The sequence below is a fragment of the Lycium ferocissimum genome, chromosome 8 (assembly GCF_029784015.1).
Source record: "Lycium ferocissimum isolate CSIRO_LF1 chromosome 8, AGI_CSIRO_Lferr_CH_V1, whole genome shotgun sequence".
Lineage (NCBI taxonomy): Eukaryota > Viridiplantae > Streptophyta > Magnoliopsida > Solanales > Solanaceae > Lycium > Lycium ferocissimum.
Window position 1 is genome coordinate 22036971 of NC_081349.1, and position 20526 is coordinate 22057496.

Below are 20526 nucleotides of genomic sequence, written 5' to 3' on the forward strand. Positions count from 1 at the left end.
ACTCCATAACGTAATCGGGGGTCCACGACCTTATGTCACCCCGACACAGCTATAGTTGCTTTCAAGTTCTAATGTGTAATTTGATGATACATGTATAATGATAGTAAATTATAATAAAGTCATGCTATGTTTACGAGACGATTAATAATGATGAGTCTATGATATGTATGATGACAAATGCATGATATGTATGATGATGTGATTCCACCGTGCCTAATTGGCCGGGCATGTCACCGCTAAGGCGGGCTGCATACGATTCCACCGTGCCTAAATGGCCGGGCATGTCACCGCTAAGGTGGGCTGCTATGTTTACACCGAGCCTAGAGGGCCGGGCATGACACCACTAGTGGGCTGCATACGATGGTTATCCGGACGCGGGTTAACGACATGATGACGGGTGATTGATATGATGATGCATGTATGGTATGACGATGTATATGTGATATGATAAGGCATATGCTATAATAATGCACATGATATGTTTATGTATGATGTATGTATATGAAATGTATCTATACTTAAAAGGAGTACACGGGTTGTATCCTCATCTCATGACTTATAATCTCCTTATTATGTTTACTTCATTCCTGCCTTACATACTCAGTACAATGTTCGTACTGACGTCCGTTTTCTTTGGACGCTGTGTTCATGCCCATAGGTAGGCAGGGAGACGGTGCAGATCCATAGGAGCTAGTAGTCATGTCGTGAGAGCACTCCATTTTCCGAGGTGCCATTGATTATTCTTTTGGTACATATGTGTATATATTCACGATTTGGGCACGACGGGGTCCTGTCCCGTCCATATGTCTAGTACTCTCGTAGAGGCTCGTAGATACGCATGTGTGGGTAGTATGGTCCCATAGCCTTCATGTATATGTATTATTTTGATAGCCGAAGGGCTTATGTTTATAAAAGTAAATATGTTTCGAATGATGATAGGCTTCTATGATTATGAGTAAATATTATGAATGAGAGCAGGTAAGTAACAGGGTGAGCAGTGTTCGGTGGTTAGCCCCGGATACCCGTCATGGCCCGTAGCCCGGGTCGTGACAAAAGTGGCATCAGAGCAGTTCAGTCCTAGGAAGTGTCTACGAGCCGTGTCTAGTAAAGTCTTGTTTATAGTGTGTTGCGCGCCACGCTAATAAACAAGAGGCTACAGGGCATTTAGGAAAAATGACCATCTTTCTTCTTATGGGATCGTGCGATAGAGCCGTATATAAGATTTAATCCTCCCTAACAGTGTGTTGTGATTTCAGAAATGCCGCCAAAAGGAAAAGCTAAAGCCGCCCAGAAGGGCAATACTACTACGAAAAGGCGGGCAGAGAGAGAGCCGCCTATGAACATAGATGATGGTAAATCACACCATGAGGCTCCATCTAATGCCTCCACTACTCCGCCTATTACGGAAGGGCAAGAAGGGGCTTTAGCTCCAGCTCCTATGCCTCCAGTTCCTCCATGGCTACTACTTCGGGTCAACAAGTGACCGAAGCTATTCATTTATTGACACAGTTGGTTGCCGCCCAGGCACAACGGCAAAATGCGAGCCCAAGTGATCGGTCAGCTAGTACTAGAGCCCGTGACTTTATGAGTTTAAATCCTCCGGAGTTTTTCGGGTCAAAGCCGGATGAAGACCCGCAAGGTTTTATTGATGAGATGTTGAGGACATTGAAGATTATTCATGCCTCCGAGACTGAGTCCGTGGAGTTGGCATCATATAGACTCCGAGATGTGGCGGTTCTATGGTACAATAATTGGATGGCATCGAGAAGAGAGAATGCGCCTCCTCCGGTTTGGCAAGAATTCGTAGATGCTTTCATCCGCCATTATTTTCCACCCGAGGTCCGTCGAGCTAGAGTGGATAGATTTCTAAATTTGAAGCAAGGGAACATGAGCGCCCGGGAGTATAGCCTTCAATTTAATTCTTTGGCTAGGTATGCTCCGACTATGGTGACCGATATGGGAGATCGGGTACACAGATTTGTGAGTGGCTTAGGGTCACATTTGTTTAAAGATTGCTTAACGGCTTCATTGCAAGATGGGATGGACATTTCCCGCATTCAGGCCCATGCTCAAAATCTAGAAGGACAACAACCTTCGCAAAGGGGTGATCGTGATGTTGATAGGGGGCAAAGAAAAACAAAGCCGGATCTATGGGCACGGCGGTGATTATAGAGGGGGGATCAAGGCGGACACATTCTAGGCACTCGGGCTAGTCGATGACGAGTGCACCTCCCCGATTTACGAGCGAGAAATTTGATCGCTCTTTCCTTCGGGACGGGGCCGAGTTTGAGGGCCCCGGGTTCTCGGTTTGGGGGAGATTACGGCCGGGGAGACCACCGGTTCCGATGCGGCCGGTGCGAAGAATTGCACTCGGGGCCATGTCGCCGGGGCACGGATGCTTGTTATATTTGTGGAAGGCATCGGACACTTGATGCGAGATTTTCCTTCGAGATATGGCGGTGGGATTCGGCCCACGGGATCGGCAGCCGGGTTCCTCTTCGCACGTCCGGCGTACTCCCCCGTATTCCGGGCCGAGGTAGAGGCCGGGGGGATCGTCTACTTCGTGTGCGCACGCCCCGCTTATATGCTTTAGCTGGACGACAGGATCTCGAGTCCTCCCAGATGTGGTTGCAGGTACATTGTCTGTGTTTTCTCATGATGTGTATGCATTGATAGATCCGAGTTCCACGTTATCATATATTACTCCATATGTTACAAATCGTATTGGGGTGAAACCTGAGCCAATCAAACCTTTCGAGGTGTCTACTCCGGTTGGTGATCCCGTGATAGCTAAACAAGTGTATAAAGATTGTATAATTGTGATATGTGATCGCCGAACCAAAGCTGATTTAGTTGAGCTAGAAATGTTAGACTTTGATGTTATTATGGGTATGGATTGGTTGGCCTCATGCTATGCTAATGTTGATTGCCGATTGAAATTAGTTCGCTTTCAATTTTCGGGAGAGCCCATGCTTGAATAGAAGGGTAATACGGCAACTCCAAGGGGTAGGTTTATTTCCTACCTTAAGGCAAGAAAAATGATAGCTAAGGGTTATATTTATCATCTAGTCCGAGTTCATGATACGGAAGCAAAGTCTCCAACTTTCCAATCTATTTCGGTAGTGAATGAATTCCCGGATGTATTTCCAGATGAACTTCCAGGCCTTCCTCCGGAAAGAGAAATTGATTTCGCCATTGATGTGTTGCCGGACACCAAGCCTATTTCTATTCCTCCTTACCGAATGGCTCCAGCAGAACTGAAAGAGCTAAAGGCACAATTGAAAGATTTGCTCGAGAAGGGGTTTATTAGACCCAGTTCATCACCGTGGGGAGCACCAGTCTTATTTGTGAGAAAGAAAGACGGCTCCCTATGAATGTGCATTGATTACAGACAGCTGAATAAGGTGACGATAAAGAACAAGTATCCTCTTCCGAGGATTGATGATTTATTTGATCAGCTACAGGGTGCCAAGTGGTTTTCTAAAATAGATTTGAGATCGGGTTATCATCAAGTGAGAGTTAGAGAAGAAGATATTCCCAAGACAGCGTTCAGAACAAGATATGGCCATTATGAATTCCGAGTGATGTCGTTTGGGCTAACTAATGCTCCAGCAGTGTTCATGAATTTGATGAACAATGTGTTTAGGCCTCTCTTGGACCTATTTGTAATAGTATTTATTGATGATATTCTGGTGTATTCTCGCACAGAATCAGAACATGCCGATCATTTATGTATTGTCCTTGGAATTCTTCAAACTCGGGAGTTGTATGCGAAGTTTTCAAAGTGCGAGTTCTGCCTAAATTCGGTGACATTTTTGGGCCATATTATTTCAGAAGATCGAAGCTGTGAAGACTTGGCCGAGGCCTACGACGCCTACAGAAGTTCGTAGTTTTCTGGGATTGGCAGGTTATTATAGAAGATTCATAGAGGGCTTTTCATCTATTTCAGCTCCATTGACGAAACTAACCCAGAAGTCAGCAAAATTTCAATGGAACGATGCTTGTGAGCGCAGCTTCCAAGAGTTGAAAGATAGATTAACCTCAGCTCCAATCTTAACACTCCCAGAAGGGCCAGACGACTATGTTGTGTATTGTGATGCTTCTGGCGTTGGGCTAGGGTGTGTATTAATGCAGCAAGGAAAAGTTATTGCTTATGCTTCGAAACAGCTGCGGAAGCATGAAAAGAACTACCCAACCCATGATCTCGAATTGGCCGCTATATTCATGCATTAAAAATGTGGAGACATTACTTGTATGGTGTGCATGTTGATATCTACACGGATCATAAGAGTCTCCAATACATTTTCAAACAGAAGGAGTTGAATCTGCGACAACGGCAGTGGTTAGAATTATTGAAAGATTATGACGTAAATATTTTATACCACCCTGGCAAAGCAAATGTAGTAGCGGATGCGCTTAGTCGCCGATCAATGGGTAACTTATGTGAAGTACCCTCGGAGAAGAAAGAAATGATTCATGAACTCCGCCAATTAGCTAATCTTGGAGTACGTATAATTGACTCAGGTGATGCAGGAGTTAGTGTTAATGATCCCACAGTTTCATCCTTGAATATGGAAGTAAAGGAGCGGCAATATGAAGATTCTCAATTGAGTTATTATAGAGATGCATGTCATGCAAAAGAAAAGTCCCCATTTGAAATTTCTATAGATGGAATCCTTAGATACCGAGGCCGGCTATGTGTTCCAAACGTTGCAGAATTGCGTCGTCGAATTCTAGAAGAAGCCCATTATTCTCGGTATTCTATCCATCCAGGAACGACGAAGATGTATCACGATCTCAAAATGATGTATTGATAGAATGGCATGAAGAGAGACATAGCAGAATTTGTAGTACAATGTCCAAATTGCCAGCAAGTGAAGATAGAACATCAAAAGCCAGGGGGATTATTACAAGCAATAGAAATTCCTACGTGGAAATGGGAAATGATCAATATGAATTTTATTGTGGGACTACCTCGTTCCCGAGGAAGGTATGATTCTATGTGGGTGATCGTGGATAGATTGACGAAAGCAGCTCATTTCCTCCCAGTCAGAACTACAAACTCAGCAGAGGATTATGCGAGATTGTATATCAAGGAGATTGTAAGACTTCACGAAGTCCCGATATCTATTATTTCAGACAGAGGAGCACAGTTTACAGCCAAGTTCTGGAAATCTTTCCAAGAAGGTCTAGGTACTCAAGTAAGGCTCAGCACGGCATTTCATCCACAAACTGATGGACAAGCCGAGCGTACCATTCAGACTTTGGAGGATATGCTAAGGGCGTGTGTTTTAGATTTTGGTGGTAGTAGGGACGACCACTTACCCCTAATCGAATTTGCCTACAACAGTAGCTACCATTCCAGTATTCAAATAGCTCCGTATGAAGCGTTATATGGAAGGAAGTGCAGATCTCCAGTTGGATGGTTTGAAATCGGAGAAGTACAGTTAATAGGCCCCGAGTTGATTCAACAAGAGGTAGAAAAAGTCAAGATGATCCGAGATCGATTATTGATAGCCAAAAGTCTTATGCGGATAACCGCCGGCGAGATCTAGAATTTCAGGTCGGCGATTGGGTATTTCTGAAGGTGTCGCCAATGAAAGGTGTGATGAGATTTGGCAAGAAAGGAAAGTTAAGTCCCCGATACATTGGACCCTATAAGATTATCCGTAAGGTGGGTCAAGTAGCTTACGAATTGGACTTGCCTTCAGAGCTTGAATTAGTTCATCCAATATTCCATGTTTCAATGCTCCACAAATGTGTTGGAGATCCCACAAAGATTGTGCCAATAGATGATGTTCAGATTACAGAAAAGCTAGCCTGTGAAGAAGTACCTATTGCCATATTAGACAAGCAAGTACGGAAACTTCGAAATAAGGAAGTGGCTTCAGTCAAAGTCTTGTGGCGAAATAACAACCGAGAAGAGATAACTTGGGAAGCGAAAGAGAAGATGAAATCCACATATCCGCATTTATTTCAGTGCTAAGAAGAGATTTATGATGAGGCGTCGAGATTATGAGGTATGTATGCTTTTCTTTTACGTATATGGGTCGTGTGTAGCCAATCTATATTCCTATTGTGTTGTGGCCCTGTGAGGCAATGATATTATGGGTTGTTGTGACAGGATGGTAACGCCATGTTACAGGGGAAACTCTGGCGAAATTTTTCTAGAATTCCTAATGACTTAACATTCGAGGACGAATGTTCCAAAAGGGGGGAAGAATGTTACACCTCGGAAATTTTTTTGTTAACGTGCAGTGAATAGGCCAATGAAGGGCATGACATATACGACATTTTGGATAAGTAAGAAATAGTCTTAAGTGGTCCTAATTAAGATTTCCAAAGACATTCGAGTTAAGGAAAGAAAGTTGTTAAGGAAAGCGAGTTATAAGTTGAGTGTGTCAGGCAAAATTATGAGTATTGAGTTAATGATGCCTTAAGGATGTTTTGGAAAAGAGTTATAACGTCCCTTAGATTGCTAACGAAGTGATAAACAAGTGTTAAGAAGGTTCCATAAGGATTGGAGATCAAACGAAACGACGGGAACAACTTCGGTGGAACTGTGAGTTCCACGACCATGTTCCACGAACAACATCATGATCCACGGACCGTGGATGTGTCCGTGGAACTACCAGCAGAGAAGATGGCTGGCTGGTCGTGAACCACGACCAGTTCCACGGCCAACACCATGATCCACGGACCGTGAAGCAGTCCGTGGAAGTCCCGACGACTGAAATGTTCTAAGTCTTTAAATGTGATGCCCACTTCATTTATTTCATTTCCACCAACTTATTTCATCTCTCAAGACCTCTAGAACCTTCCACGCATTTCATCCACAAGAAAACCAAGGAAATCAAAGATCAATAATAAGAATTGGAGTGAATCAAGTGAAGGAAACCTCATTAAAGTCATCCAAGTCAAGAAATCTCAAGAAAGGTGAAATAGGGTTTTGGTGAAAAAGGTGTATTACCATTCAAGGCTTACTTCTCCATCATCTAAGGTGAGTTTCATGACCTACCCACGTTATTTGAAGTATTGTTAGGATGAAATACTTGGATTGCAGAAGAATATAGAAAATGGGTCTTAAATGAGTGAATAATGTCATTGTGGAATAACAGTTGGAATGAATCATGAAAATGGATATGTTGAGACTATAATTACGTTATAAATGACATTTAGAACATGGAATAAGTATTGGATATGAAAGAACGTGATAATGGACTTTAGTCATGATTATGGAGAATGGGGATGAAATTGTGAAATGCGAATAATGTATATGAATGACGATTGTTGTTAGTAATATTGTGATTGTCGTTATGAATGTTCGGAGTTGATATGGAATATGGCGGAAAGTAGTATAAACAAAGGAAACGTTGCCCAATTTTCTATAACTTTAGTAAATACGCTCTCATGATTGCCTAGCTAATGTCGATACGAATTCCATTGAAGGTATAAACGAGTGCATTAAAGGAGGACGAGCAAGCAATAAAATAGTTAAACGACAAAGGTATGTGAGGCTCAACCTTTCTTCCTAAGGCATGAATCCTATGTATGATTTTCCTCCTTCTTCATGAAATTCCTATATTCCGAAAGACTAAGAGCCCATGTTCATGAATAGTCATACGAGATAAGAAATACGCTATGAGTACGACAACGAAAATGATAGGATGTATCTGCAAAGTTAATGATGTTCTCTTCATGTACACTCACCTTAAAATGTAGTCCCTCCAAGGTGAGATATAACAACTATGATTACTCCATAACGTAATTGGGGGTCCACGACCTTATGTCACCCCTACACAGCTATAGTTGCTTTCAAGTTCTAATGTGTAATTTGATGATACATGTATAATGATAGTAAATTATGATAAAGTCATGCTATGTTTACGAGATGATTAATAATGATGAGTCTATGATATGTATGATGACAAATGCATGATATGTATGATGATGTGATTCCACCGTGCCTAATTGGTCGGGCATGTCACCGCTAAGGCGGGCTGCATACGATTCCACCGTGCCTAAATGGCCGGGCATATCACCGCTAAGGTGGGTCGCTATGTTTACACCGAGCCTAGAGGGGCGGGCATGACACCACTGGTGGTCGCATACGATGGTTACCCGGACGCGGTTAACGACATGATGACGGGTGATTGATATGATGATGCATGTATGGTATGACGATGTATATGTGATATGATAATAATGCACATGATATGTTTATGTATGATGTATGTATATGAAATGTATCTATACTTAAAAGGAGTACACGGGTTGTATCCTCATCTCATGACTTATGATCTCCTTATTATGTTTATTTCATTCCTGCCTTACATACTCAGTACAATGTTCGTACTGACGTCCGTTTTCTTTGGACGCTGTGTTCATGCCCACAGGTAGGCAGGGAGACGGTGCAGATCCATAGGAGCTAGTAGCTGTCGTGAGAGCACTCCATTTTCCGGAGGTGCCATTGATTATTCTTTTGGTACATATGTGTATATATTCACGATTTGGGCACGACGGGGTCCTGTCCCGTCCATATGTCTAGTACTCTCGTAGAGGCCCGTAGATACGCATGTGTGGGTAGTATGGTCCCATAGCCTTCATGTATATGTATTATTTTGATAGCCCAAGGGCTTATGTTTATAAAAGTAAATATGTTTCGAATGATGATAGTCTTCTATGATTATGAGTAAATATTATGAATGAGAGCAGGTAAGTAACAGGGTGAGCGGTGTTCGGTGGTTAGCCCCAGATACCCGTCATGGCCCGTAGCACGGGTCATGACAGAATATCTCTGGTGGAATGGAATCCCATTACCCAAAAAGCTTTTAGAATGCTGAATTAGTTTGAGGAGATTATTCAGATTAGAAAAAAGAGAAGAAAAATAGAGAGACTAACCTGCTCCACCGATCCTTATCATCATCGTAGTCATCGACATAATCTCTATCTCTTCTGTGACATTTCTTCAACGGTTTTCTCGATATATTCGTACTCATCTAAATCCATTGTACACTATCGTGCGATTTTTCCAGAGAAACGATGATGACGTGCTTTGCCGGTGAGAGTATTAGTTGGATTGAGCACAACCAAGAGTATTTGTGATTAGAGTTGTCAACTGTGGAAATATAGTAGTTCCACCGTGACACTGAATTTTATGTTCACAAGAGTATTTTGTGAATTGGCAATTTAGTTTTTGTTGGCTTGGAGTTTTTTTTACTTTTTATTTTATATTTTTAAATTAGGAATTTTCTGGTGATGCCACTTGTCATCACATCATGCTTTTGCCTCTCCTATTCTTTATAGATAGATAATAATTATTCTAATTCATCGTTTTAATATATTTTTCCTTGCGCAGAGGGTTTCTGGGAAACAACCTCTCTATCTCCCAAGGTAGGGTAAGGTCTACGTACATACTATTCTCCCCAAACCCCACTTGTGGGATCGATTACGCCAGGTATGTTGTTGTAAATATTCTAACTCCAAAAAGAGAATTTTTGGTTTGAGAGTTAATTTAAACTCAAAAAGTATCCCTTGATAGCTATATTATCAATTGAAAAAGACTTATTACTACAAATGGATTACAAAACAGTAGTTAGTGAATTCACATCTTAAAAACAAGAAAAACAGACTTTAAATAAAAATATACTCCTATATGACAATCTTTCTTTTCTTCAAAAAAATTAGAGCCTCTCTCCGGAAGTTTGGCTTTAGGCCCCTGATCTTGTTGAGCCGGGCCTTGTATAGTGAAGAAGAGTGGTTAAAGTGATTTCATATTTGTAGAATTATGATGTCAGGTAAATACAAATGGAGAAAGTACTACTCCCACCTTTTCAAATTATTTGTTTTTTTTTTTTTTTTTTTACACGTCCCTTCAGAAATATTAATTAGCAGGGGTATTTGACAAATTTTACCCTTATTTATGTCTAAGTTATAATCTTCCTCCATTAAATGTTTACTCTATTTATGTGCAGGGGCGGATTTACCTTATGCCGAGGGGTGTCACGTGATACTGCTTCGTCGGAAAATTTTACTAAATATGTGTATATGTAACCAAAACACAGAACCAAAAACCTATTAAATAAATGTAATGACGCTGCTTGGCACAATGAACTGCGCAGCTCAGTTGGTTAGGCCCCTCGGTTTTAAGCTTGACGCCGCGAGTTCGAATCTCAGCAGCTCCATTTCGAGCTTAATTTTTTTTTTCCTCCTCATTTGTTACAAACAAATACATGTACTGTTAACTGTTGTAGAGGTTCGACCCATAACAACTGTTGTAGAGGTTCGACCCATAACCTCTTGGGAGTGATCAAAACAAGGAACCAATTAGCCCAAAATTGAGTCTGTGGCCTAATTTGAGAATAAACTATTTGGAATATGTTGCTGCTTCCATCGTTAATTGTTGTACTATTTGTTTTCCTTTACTTTTCCTTTTACCTTCTTTCTCGCAGGGTAATGTAATTGATTAAGAACAATTTGCGAAATCAACAAAATAAGGAATTGTTTAGTGTCGTTTAATTCCCTATATATGAAAAGTACAATTATTTAATATTATTTCTAATGAGGTTATTTTGAATACATTTATGAAAAATCAAAACTCATTGAGAGAGTTGTAGTAATATACATGAATTGTTACTACACACACACACACACACATATATATATGTATAGTGTTTTGTTTATTTATTCTCATTATAAAATGTGACACTGCTTGCCGAAAATCCTGCGTACGCCACTGTTTATGTGCCATCTAATAACAAAATTCTACTAAGGGTAAAATGGGAAAAAATTATTAATTGTGTCTTAAACTTGTAAAACGACAAATAATTTGAGACAAATTTTTAGTAACCACGACAAATAATTTGAGACGGAGAGAGTAGTAATTAGAGACGTATGGAGTTACAATCAGTTGGTTAAATACCCTTACTCTCAACAAAAAGGACATAGCAAACAAGTTTCGCAAAACTAAAGTAATTAGTTTCGCATTGTCAAAAACAGTAGCATGGCATCTAATCCAGGCATTCTCGTAGACAATCCATGGAAATGGCTTGGGAACTTCAAGGTACTCATCTTTCATTTTCATGACTTATCTCTTTCTTGTTCTCTTTTGTGTAGTCTAAAACTCTAAATATCAGAATCGAGTACTAAATTGTAAAGCATGTGTATACGTTAAGATGTTGTTTCATAAAAAATCTACGTTCCTCTCCTTTCTTCTTCTATTGTTAATTGGAAACCTATTCCATGACTACATCAAATATTCTTCAGTACTGTTATTTCCTTTTCGATACTTTATTTTGATATGTTTTACTTGAGCCGGAAGTCTATAAGAAACAACATATCTACCTTCACAAGGTAAGAGTAATTAAGACTACGTGCACACCACCCTCCCCATAGCTCACTTGTGGGATTACACATACTGTGTATGTTGTTGTAGATATGTGGCATTAGGCACACTGCTTAGTGTTCTTTGCAGTTCCACATGCGAAACATGGGTTGTCTTTTATCTGTTTGAATACTTACCTTTTGAAGGACAGGACAGTATCCGGAAGCTAAGAATTTTAACGAGCAGATTAAGAAAATATAATAATGTATGTCATACTTCTATTTGAACCTATGACTTAAAGCCAAAAAATATAAATTAAAACAATACCGAACTTCTTCGCACCGAATATTTACATTAAATTATATCAACAAATCATGATTAAGTGATTTAATGAGATGAGAGTATATTAAAATTATTCATGGTCACCAAGGGATGTGGTAGAATGGATATGACCACTCCACTCTTAACCGAGTTTAATGGAGAAACTCCTGGTAGAGAGTGCTTCTCCCTTTAATAGGTTACGTGCACAAATTTGAATTAGTCGAACTAGTTGATTCCTCTACCAAACGATTTATACTAAAATAAACAAAGTCGATCCCTATGTATGTACACATGCCGTAACAAAGCCAAATTCATCAATGTATTAATAAGATCTGTAACACGATTGTAGCACTAGAATAGTAATTGCAACACTTCAAACAAATGAATTGCAATGGAAAATAATAAATAACAAGTAACTAAGGATAGATATAAGAATGGGAGATGAGAAGCTTAGACTCTAAGAACCGAGATGAGAGGCACATACATTTCTTCGCAATATGCATAAGCGTCTTTTGCTCTTACCAGTCGTTATTTATCAACCCGGATCCCAAACATAGCTATTTAATCCGGTGTTGGGCTATTTTGTCAATCCCGGTCCAGGCCCATTCATAACAATAACTCCGGCCTCAATATGAACCTTGTCCTCAAGGTTCGAGTAGTCAAGCCTTACATCAACAACATCATTGTCAAAAGCCCATAGCTGAATATAGTTGAAGAACTTCACATGCTTTGAATCCTTGACAGACTCTGTGACACTACTTTGGTCTCCAAATAATCTACTTAGCAAGGTCCTGGTCTTGATGAGCAACATATGCAAAGGAGCCCAGCCATGAGAGGTTGACATAATTAGAGCACTCCTTACTCAAACAAGAAACTGCAGTACCTTGACATGCCCATTAATTGTTGATATGGAAAGTGTTGAGCTACCTTGAGGAGCAATTGTGTTCAAATCTATGTCAGCATAACCCAAACAAAGAAATTTCGTAAGTCCATGATGTTCATAGCTGCTGCATCCTACAGTAACATGTTGATCTTTTGAAGTTTCTGTCAACTGTCGAGTGGTTTGGCAGTTGAATCATCTTTTAAGCTTTTCATCAGGCCATGCTAACAACAAAACAAGAAACTTTCTTCTCCAAGTTAACACAGTTGCCTCTGGTGCCAATGTTGTCAGATGGGAGGAAATGCGTCTTGTAGCAATATAAAAGTGAGTAAAATTTGGAGAAGAAGGAACTGCTAGTTCCGAATTAGATACCAAAATATAGGAATTCACACACCAAAATCGTCCAGGAGCCCACACTATAGTCATAGAGTTAGAATGCGCAATTACGCAGAACTTGCCAGAACATCCCCTCAATTGCCGTGCCTCCACGTTCGCTGTATAACCAGTTAGAGCCATGAACTTGGAACATATTCCTGGATTCCAAATATAATGATTCATCCCAAACATAACATCTCTACAAGGTGAAATAGAAGAATCGGCGAAAAGGAGTTCTTGGTCACAAATAGGCATATTTTTCTCTGTTCCATCAGAGTAGCTACTTCTCGAGTCAAAAAGCTTTTGATCGTCACCAACTTATACAAAGCACAATATTGCAGCTTGCTAAGTCCATAGGAGGCCAAAGCCTTTCCAGTAGATGCATAAGTAGCATGCTCAATGAGTGATCTGACGATATAAATTTAATTAGCTATAAATTCCATTACAGGTGCCAAAGAGCTAAGATCTAACTCCATTATATTAAGATAAGCAACGGTGATTTCCTTATCTATTTTATCTTTAACATTCTTTCCGGCGAGGATACAACTAACAACCCAAATGCCAATAGCGGTAGTGTACCCTAGTGCCCCAAATTAAGCTCTGACTCTCTACAACACATAGATTGGATGTAAGAGATAGGTGATTCTTATTTAACCAGAGCTTTAACATGTTCCCAGGCTCTTAAATTAATTGGAGGAGCATGGGTATTCACTGAAAGATTGTTACATATTCCGATAGTGCGACCAATGTAGGATAATGACCAAGATATCTGAGATGTGTCCTTCACAAGTAAGGGAGTGTATACAGATGTCCCACGGAGCAATTGATGAACTTGGAGGCGTCCACCAGGGGTTACAGTGAACGGATTCGCACCGGGATCAAATGGGGATTGATCCAAAATACAGTTATAATTGATCCAAAATACAGTTATCATTGGACGGCGAATCAATATGATAAGCTAATATCCTAGTGATCTCCTTGAAACAATCCACAAACAAAAATGAATAATTTCTTGCAGCTCCAAGAAATGTGGTAAGTAAACTAGAACCACGGTCAAATGGAAAATCTAATCTGAATGGATCAAGTGGGAGATGCTACAAGGATAACAGAAGTTTAGCATGATCGATTTCGTTTAAGTAAGTAAATATACCTCTGCCGAGACTACAAGCTGAAAGCATACAAGAAAGTGCAAGCAACATATCATCATACTTGACTAGGGTACAGGAATCACACTTAACTGTGGGAATTATGTGAAACATATTGTCGAGCACATGGATTTCAGGCTTTACTAAATCATTCTTCACTGAATCAACAACTTCCATGTCAATTTCCCTATCAGGTATTTCAGCAAACACCTTGCAGGCGTCGTTTCTTGATACCTCCTCTAATGTTCCATCATACAAATCAGATGGAAGGTCAGATAAAGAACTGGCTTGTGTGTTTTCTCGTCACCAGCCTAAAGTGATAGTTGAAAGTATTCATCAATAATGTCTGAATCAGAGCCGACGAGATCGTCAAATACAGGAGCAAATTTGTTCAAAGGCAGCGCCTGGGTGACCGGATTCACATTGCTTGAAATGTCAAAAATCTCAAGATGTACCTCAGAATTATCCACGGTGCTTGAAGTACCATCGGACAAAGCAGAAGAAAACACTCCGCTAACTATCGTAGTAGCACTGTCCATTGCATCTTCTACTGTAACATCTTGCATCTTTGTTGGTGGAAAGCCCGTGAGGTTGGATATACTGGAAGTTGATAGCTGGATTTTTTCAATTTGCTGAGACATAACTGAATAATTTTCCTGCATCTTCTGTAGCAAAGCATGAATACTGGTAATGTGAGAGTGCACCATAGGAGACTCTCTGTTAGCGCTAACTTCTCAGGCAAATGCTTCCAATCCCAAAATTGTTTGTTGTGATACATCCAACGGAACCAGTCAAGTGTCTCACCATCGAGATACGAGGGAAGAGGTAGCCAGTCCTTCTCGGGGAAGTCGAGGTCTTCTGGGTTACCGCTGCTAAATCGATCTAGCAACACTGTAGCCATTGGAGTACGATAGATGAAAGCACCAATGTAACAAAGCCAAATTCGTCAATGTATTAATAAGATCTTTAGCACGATTGCAGCACTAGAATACTAATTGCAACACTTCAAACAAATGAATTACAATGCAAAATACTAAATAACAAGTAACTAAGGATGGAGATAAGAATGGGAGACGAGAAGCTTAAGCTCTAAGAATGGAGATGAGAGGCACAAACTTTTCTTCGCAATATGCATAAGCCTCTTTTGCTTTTACCAATCGTTATTTATTAACCCGGATCCCAAATATAGCCACTTAATCCGGTGTTGGATTGTTTTGTCAATCCCGGTCCAGGCCCATTCATAACACATGTTATGTTATTTATTTATTTATTGATTTGATGTAAACATTGAAATAACGGTTTGCCTTTTTTTCACATCTTATAACATAGGTTGTCATTATTATTTTCTACTGTTATGTAACTTCTCAAAACTTTGGAGTTGATTTGTGGCATTATATAGTGCTGATTTTTATGTTTGTTTGAATGAAATATGTGGTTTTGACACCAATTGTGGTTCATAACATACACTCATTCTTCAATAATAAAGAGGAAAGCTGGTGGGATCGAGGATATTTACTCCTATGGCCATTCATGCTCTTCAGAATGCTTCACAACCAGATGTGGATATCATTAAACCGTTACAAAACTGCTAAGGGTGAAAATTGGATACTTGATATCAGCATTGAATTTGATCAACCTGACAAAGAAACAAACTGGTATGCATTCCACTCATTTATCTTACCTCGCTCTACCCAAGCTACCCAACGAAAAAAGTTAAAATATATAATATTAAAAGTACATTATAAATAAATATAATGTCAAGTGATATCGCCCGTTGTGAGTATTTGAAAGAAGTAGTTTTTGTTTTCAAAGTGAAAATGGTGTTTGGAAATTAGAATTGTGTTTGGGCATGAATACAAATTAGAGTTGTTTTGAATTTTTGTGAGTGATATGGAGTGGAAAAAATGGAAAAAAACTTTTTGGTGTTTTTCAAAAATCCAGAATATTCCAAAATTCAACTTCAAATTGAATTCCGAAATTTTACAGAATCTTATAGCCAAACATGATTCCCAAAATTCAACTCCGGAAAAAAGTAAAAAACATAATGGCCAACGATTCTAACTAACTGATAGTTTGCACGACCAGTTATCTATCCTACTGTATACCAGTTTTTTTGCCTATATGATAGATCACGTTACTCTACCTGTTCCAGGCTAGTCTTTACGGAATAGAAATAACAGGAAAGTAAGGACACATCAATTTTTACGTGGAAACCACCCTGCTCACAAAAGATGAAAATACCACGACCTACACCTCTGTAGGATTTTTCCCAAACTCCACTACAATAGTGAGCCTTTGCAAATTCAAGTTACAAACTCTGAAACCTAGGAACTAAACTCTAATTCCTATCTCAACAATCTCCCTAGACTATTGAGCCCACTCCAAGTTAATTATCCCAACTTGAAGTTGAATTTGACTAATGTTTTATACCTATCATAATTGCTTCTATAAAAGCTGATAAAGGTACAATTCGATAAACAATCCTAATTCACGAATCTAGACTCAAGAATGTAAAACATAAACTCTGTAGAACATGTTCATTAATCTTCTTCTTTGTATTAGGGCGCGCTTCAATAACCAGAACTCTCAGTTTCTTGCATTGACAGTGTTCGCTGAAGCTATGATTTTCTCTCTGTGTGAGTGCGTAAAACTTCTTCTTGGCAGGACTCGGATATACATAGTACTAGGTTTGCATCAAGTCGGCTGAACTCAATTTGTACATGGTAAGGCTTATTATGAGATTTAGAGTTTGAGTTGACTTGGGATTCTTGCATTCACGCGACTTCAGTGTCCTTGTAGGAGTTTGAAGTATCTTGATAGACATGGCAAGAAATCCTTCAAACTTGTCCGCTAAGTCTTTACCATAAATCAAAAATCCTACTCGCAGTAGGACTCTAAGCTGGAACATGTTCTTGGACCTGATTCAAGCACCTTGTTCATTCATCTCTAAATCTTCTCAGTGTCTGAGATGGAACATGTCCATTGACTTGTATCATTCACCCTTGTCCTGCATCTGTTTCAGATCTGTCCACATCATTTTCTTTGTCTGCATCTGTCTCTAAAACTGGTTTTACTAGCCTTGTACATTTACTTTGTCAATCATCAAAACTCACACATGCTTATGCCAACAAATTTCCCTTTTTTGATAATGACAAACTCATGCCTTTTTAAGCCGCTGTGTAACCCGTTCCAGTCTTCAAGACATCTTAAGGCCTAGAAAATAAACACCAACGACTAAGATTGAACCATGTTAGCATTCGCATAAATAAGTATTACACAATACTTCTTCCACCTTTTTGGCATCATTAAAAAGCTATTTCTGATCAGTTATGCATCAATTTGAACTTGCAATATTAAACTCATGGCCACTGGGGCTATCACACATACACAAAATCGAAACATTAGCTCAAATTATATCTTCTTGAATATTTTAAGCACAAAAAACAGCACAGAGATATAGGATACCAAAATAGTTTCCATTAGAAGGTATGCATCAAAGAACCATAGTCATTAAACAGCAACAGACATGTCAAAGTAGGAATTTAGATAGACACAAAAGCTAGAAATCACAATGAATAGATAGGCTGAGAAAGACGATGAGGAAAGCTTAGAGGAAGGCGAGGGGTCTTTGGTAACGGATCTGACTAGGTCTTGTATAGCCCTGGTGTTATCTGTTCTCTCCTTATCTAATGTCACCTGCAAACTTACAATCTGAGCATTCAACTCATTTTATTGAAGATCATACTTGACATGAAGCTGATCCATATTTTGCTGATGATGAACCTTAAGTGATGCAATCTCAGCCTCCTTGGCTGCACTTTGATCTAGTAATATTTATCGCTTAGCCTCATTTCTGTCACGTCCCAGCCTAGGTGAGGCATGATTGGCACCCGACACCTTACTAGGGCAGAGCGAACAAAACTATATCTCGCATCATCTATGTCTCGAATGATAAAATAAGGCCAAGGAGGCCAACCATGAATATAATATCATGTATATGTATATGTACAATGGGCCCACGAGGCCAACATAACGACTGACAAGACATGACTAAGCTGTATCCAGGAAACTATCTATAAAGCCTCTAAGAACATAACCAAAGCATATAAGTCGGGACAGGGCCCCCGACGTACCCATAACACAAAAATACATATACAATCCCTGACACGGCAATGCTCTAGGAAGAAGTGGAGCTCACTAATCAGAGTTGGTACATGGAGGCAGCCTACTGTGGAGGATCCTCATCTCGTCTGTTTATACCTGCGGGCATGAACGCAGCGTCCACAAACAAAAGGACGTCAGTACGAATAATGTACTGAGTATGTAAGGCGGAAATGCAACATAATAAACATATACTGCAAAGAAGGGGGATAAGAATCAACCTGGCATTTCTGACTTACCAATGAGAATCTAGCATATGTGTCTCTCTATACTCTCCTGTGCTTAACTACATCTATGTACAATACTGTGTCTCTGACCTAATTATCATCCTGGTGCTATCTGCCCAAATGATCAGTGGTAACTTCCCGATCGGCCATAGCACGATGGTAGCCGCCATCCGATTATCGCCCCGATGGTAGAGCGCGTACGCCCGCCGATCGGTTGTAACTACCCAACCAGCCATAGCATGATGGTAAGTACATATCTGCCCGATCGATCATCGCTCGGTGGTAATAACTGCCCAACCAACCGCAGCATGGTGGTAAATACATATCTGCACGACCGGCCATAGCTCGGTAGTAATAACTGCTCAACCAACCGTAGCATGGTGGTAAATACATATCTGCCCAACTGGCTGTAGACCAGTGGTAAATATAATCAACATCAAACCAGACCTCTATAGGTGATTTCTAAGGAGATACACCTCCCTCAAATTGGACCAGAATTTCCTGTCCAAAATTTTGCCAAGTTTTCAAAACTTCGGCAAACTTAATTTCTTCAATTCGCTTGATCCAGAAACCTTTAGACACTTTTTTAGCACTTATTAGAAGTCTTTCTTAATCTTATAAGGGTTTCTTGACCTCTCCGAGCTTACGTTAGTTTACTTATGATGCAAACGATGTGAATTTTTTTCGAGGTGTAACAATTTCCTTCATCTAGAGGAGGTTGGCCAACCTATTCCACGATCCCAATAACATATTTTGATGTCTGATACTATAAAACCTTGACTGGAACTTGGAAATGCACACGTATGTCAGCCAGCTAAAATCCGTATGCAAGTGTACACTCCTTGTTTCCCTGTTGAGCAATTCTACCCATGTGTTGAAGCATAAGGCTAGGTAAATTTATCTAAGAACCAGTGTCTAACCGCTCCACTAGTGTCATATCTTGAAAATTGGCTTCACTTCTGCCTTGAATCCTCGGAAGAATCATCATGTGAACTACCTCAAAGTACAACTGATGCACGTTCACCATCTCTCTTGGACCTTACACCATTTGGGTTGTTGGTTAATTTCCTGGGTATTTCCAAGGTTGTGTCCATGTCATTCAGTGGTTGTCATTTACTCTTTACATAATGTGCCCATCCTTCTAAAGGCACATGTAGAATTTCCCCCAACACCTGAGCATTGAGAGTGAACTGCACTCCAAGCATAGTGCTAGTCCATGTAGTGCTTGTGCAGGTGGCATTGATATATAACTCAGTAACCTGCTCCCTTTCCATCTTCCTTCCCTCTTCTCTAGGTAGAAAGTTGTTCCAACCCTACAGAGCAATCTTTTCCAGTGGGGTAGGCATCTCTACCTCCAAGACCAATTACTACTCTTGCCCTCAATACAGTTTTTTATTTAAACTTAATAGCCCTTTTAGTTGTAGAGGTTATCATTTCAGTTATCTCATCATGGGCTTCAATCTCATCCTTGTCGTCATGCCCAGAAGTAGAGTATACTTCTTCCTCACTCTCAGCCTACTCATCTCTTGGCTTAGTCTGAGACTTACCTTTTGATGAACTAATCTTGTAAACAGATAGATGGTACTTTGTGGTAGCAACAACCTTTCCCCCTTTCTTGATGTTTCTTCTAGAGTTTTCACCATGTGTCCCAACCTTTTCTGCAACACTCTCAGCTCTAGTGTTTATATGTTTCGACTTCTGGCTTGCAAGGCTTTTTCCAGTTCAGCATCAGCCTGCCTCTTCTTGTTTTTAGTATGAGGGATCTTAGATAGGACTTGACTAGCCTCTTTTACAGCTATTTCCTTAACAGGTTTTACTACCTTCTTTCCAGATGCTTTTCTATGTCTGGATCTGAACTGAGCTATAAGAAGCTCCTCATTATCATCAATTGCGGCATCATATATTTCCAGAGCAGTTAGTATAACTTGTTCCATGGGAGCAACATCTGTCATATCTGGAACAGGTTGCTTCACCGGTTCTATCATTACAGGAATGTCTAATGCTTCTTGCACCATTGTCACTTCTCATGTTTCTCCTCTCTCTTTATTTCCTAGATGCACGAAGGCATCAGCTATCTCTTCTTCAATAGATTTC

General features: G+C 40.0%; 1 long non-coding RNA gene and 1 pseudogene across 2 annotated transcripts in view; one reads left to right on the forward strand and one right to left on the reverse strand.

Moving 5' to 3' along the window:
• Positions 1 to 9159, reverse strand: part of LOC132066718 (uncharacterized) — a 35304-nt gene extending 26145 nt beyond the window's left edge. For both annotated transcript variants that reach the window (XR_009416925.1, XR_009416924.1), the window contains exon 1: positions 8974 to 9159. This is a non-coding gene — a long non-coding RNA (uncharacterized LOC132066718). The remainder of the gene's footprint in view (positions 1 to 8973) is intronic.
• Positions 9160 to 11002: 1843 nt separating this feature from the next.
• LOC132067542 (very-long-chain aldehyde decarbonylase CER1-like) overlaps positions 11003 to 20526 on the forward strand; it is a 67407-nt pseudogene continuing 57883 nt past the window's right edge.